This window comes from Mauremys mutica, chromosome 2 (assembly GCF_020497125.1).
Source record: "Mauremys mutica isolate MM-2020 ecotype Southern chromosome 2, ASM2049712v1, whole genome shotgun sequence".
NCBI classification, from domain to species: Eukaryota; Metazoa; Chordata; order Testudines; family Geoemydidae; genus Mauremys; species Mauremys mutica.
The window spans coordinates 98,025,473-98,029,010 of record NC_059073.1 but is presented as its reverse complement, the minus strand read 5'-3'; positions in this window follow the sequence as shown (position 1 = coordinate 98,029,010).

Genomic DNA, 3,538 nt, shown 5'->3' with positions numbered 1-3,538 from the left:
ATGCTTTTGCTATGTTATTAACCAATTGTAGCTGATAAAATAATAATACTTGGTCGGTCATTTTGCTGTGATATATATATATATATATATATATAACTAAATATTTCCCATCATACTATTTAAATATGAATCTATAGTACTATAGTAAATGAAACAATGAATTCACACTACTGGGGCTCTTTTAGGTAATGTTGATTGCTAATTTGGCTCCTGAACCACTGAGGTCTGAGTGTCACTGAACTAGAGAATTATAATGGTCCCTTCTGACCTTAAAATAGCCATGAATTCCTAAAGAAAATTGAAAATATTAAGATAACAATATTACAACTGAAATGATTTAAAGGGCTACTACAGTATTATTGTCCTGGGCATGTCAGTGCTTTCAAGCATGGTGCTGTATTGTGTCTCCTTACATGTACATTAAGACTTCTGACCTGATTATTCACCCTAATATAAAACTCACTCTCACTCTGCAGTTCTCTTGGGCATATACCTACTTTCTTGTGTGAATGGCCAACTCCTTTCAAGTGTACCCAGATGCAATAACATTGTGATCCTTTCATGCAGAAATTTGTAAAGCAGAAAATATAATAGAACCTCTATTCACTATTTTTTGTCTGTCAATGTTGCAGTAGTTGTTATTTCAGCATTACATTGCTTCCAGAAGCGCATTACTACAAGGGTGATAAAAGTGGGGTTTTCCTCCTTCTTTTTTCCTTGACTGGACATCCAAGCAGAGATGTATGCTTTTAGAATAAGAGGTCCTAAGTTTAATTCCTGCTGCTAATATGCCACCTCAGTTACTGGCACAGTGCAAACCACACAAAAGAGAGTATTTCTGCCTGGCCTCCACCATGTGATTGATTTGGCTGAGATTCACTTCAAATATTTTTGGGGCTCATGCTCATCCAACCCTGCCCCATTCCCACCTCCCTGCTTCAAACACCTCAGCCTGAAATCCAGGAACCCCCAGCATGTGAACTAAAACAAACCAAAGATGATGTGCATGATGTCCTTTTCAACAACAATCTTAAGTTGTCAGGGTGTTTGAAAGTCATGTCCGTCTTGATGTGCTCAGCTGTTGAAAGAATGACTTAGGAGGAGATTTAAGTGAAACGTGCTATAACGTGTTTTCATGTAATCTTTTGATAAAATAACATTGTCTGAGGCATACCCCATACCACACAGTGGTTTCCATTGAAATTAGTCTTTGCCAGCAGTTACCAAACAGCTGTGAGTGTTTATATCTATAGAATCTTAATTGTGGGAAAGCAAGATAAAAACTTGGTTTTCTGGGCACTTATTTTTAAAAGGAAGATGGGAGCTCTGGCATCATCATGAGTTTAGAAGTACAGTTATTCTGTATGCAAACAGATTTTACAATAAGCCTACATTTTTCCTAGCAATAAAGTGCCTGACTCATAAATTATATCTTCAGCTTACCATACTTTCTGAGTTAAGGGGAAAGGATTAATGGATCAAAAAAATCATAGCTGTATATATAGCAAATAGTTCTCCTGAATATTTCCCTAACTGCCTACAAAATTTCAACAGCATGGGTGTTGGAGAACAACTTTCAGGGTTGGGAGCCACAGACAACTTAGGATGTCCATTTTCCCATTTTGAATATCAGATATGCACTTAGGCATTATAGCTTGGATATGCACATTTTAAATGCTTATTTGAGTTTCCAAATGCCAGGACTTAACCGTCTTGTTAAAAAATCCATTTATTAAAAATAGGTTATGTATTGTTGAGAATTACTGGAGAAATTAAATGAAATATTAACTAGACTGTACAAAATGAGTACTCTGTGTTTTATGTTGTTAGTGCAAGGTAATCTTGCTTTACTAAATACAACTGCACTGTATAAACAATATGAGGAGGTTAAAGATAGCCTGGTGAGTTGGAAATTAGAGTTTTAGGATTTTTTTGAATTCCTCTTCCATTTTGCCCTATGTATTATATGTAGTTGTAGATTAAGCTCATTTAGTGCCTCTACTATGCTAAGGAAAACATTTTTGCATTTATTTAAAATATGTACCTAGCACTGTTCTGTGGGTAACAAAACACTTGGTTTGCTAAAGTTTTTTATTTCAGAATCACATTAATACACACAAGAATCAACATATTACTGACCACTTAGATTCAGAAAAAAACATTTCCCAAGTCTAGTCTCAGGGCCCACTCTCATGCATCCATTTTAAAGCAACCGAGAAAGAAAATAAATAAAGAAATTAAGATCTGTAGTTCAGCAAATATATTCCATGTTAACTGAACTGGGACTAATACACAATAGAACCACAGCTTAGTTCTCCCACCAAGCAATCAAAAGTCAGTCTTTTAGATGAGTTAAACTGTGAAGGACAGTTGTATCAATATTTTTCTCAATACACTATAAATTGACTCATCTTTTATGCGTAAACCCAGTAACTCAGGAATTAGATTAGACATAAACTCAATATGGAATCTGAGGTCTACCTACTCCTCCCCAGCAATCTCATTTTCCTTACTCTAACGTGATTGTCAGTTACTGTATTTCAGGTCTCTTCTCAGTTGTTGAACAAAATGTGATCAGCTCAGAAGCTGAATCAGAAAAGGTTTGTGCCTGAACTTGAATCTCTGACTCAAGTTGTACCATCCAGCAATCTCTGTGCCCTCCAGCCTGCTGACCTGAAGGTTAATTTTCATGCTCTCCAACAATCTTTTGTTAGAGAAAGGGGTAGGTTGTGATTTATTAATTTTGCATCCCCAATCTGGACCAGTGTTAGCAAGATAGAAGCTCACGTAAAGATGTTCTAGCTTGAAGCCCATACCTGGAGAGTGTATTGGCCTCCAGAAAAAGTTATTAAGCTCTGACTGTAGTCTTTAGCATCCTTGAAATTACATCAACAGGCTGTTGCAGAATAATTTTTAAGATTATTGTTGGGGAGCCAAAAGGTCACTAAATTTAAAGAATTTTTCCTGCCAGCTGCTGTAGAATACACCTGGGCAGCAGTGCATCTTCCTGTCACTTGGTTTCATTTTCATTTTGTCTTTCATATGACAGTGTCCATTAGAAGCCTTGACTGTGGGTAACATAGCACATTCTGTTTAGTCAATAACAAGTACATAAAACAGACAATATAAATCAGTAGCCAGAGCTTTACATATTAAAGTAGTTTAGTTAACATCTTGGGGTTTGGTTTAAGTTTGGCTTTTCAGCAAGCCACCCAAAGAAATCCTAAGCATCCGTTAGGGATCAGGTTTGAGGTGTTATGAAGGATTTGGGGCTGATCATCCAATAAATAACTGCTATCTTGGTTCTTTCTGGAATGTTAAGTAAGTAGCTCATATGGCCGGTAGACTATGAAGACAAATTGAGGAGCAAACCAAGCGGACAAACAAAAGTCCTCCTGTAATGTGTGTAATTACTGAATTATAAATTTTTCAGAGGTATGGACTTCACAAAGTGGTACTTATAAAGAAACAGGTCATAGGACTGATTGATCAGTGTTTCTGGCCGTAGCATTTCTGTCAAGACTACAGATGGATCAAG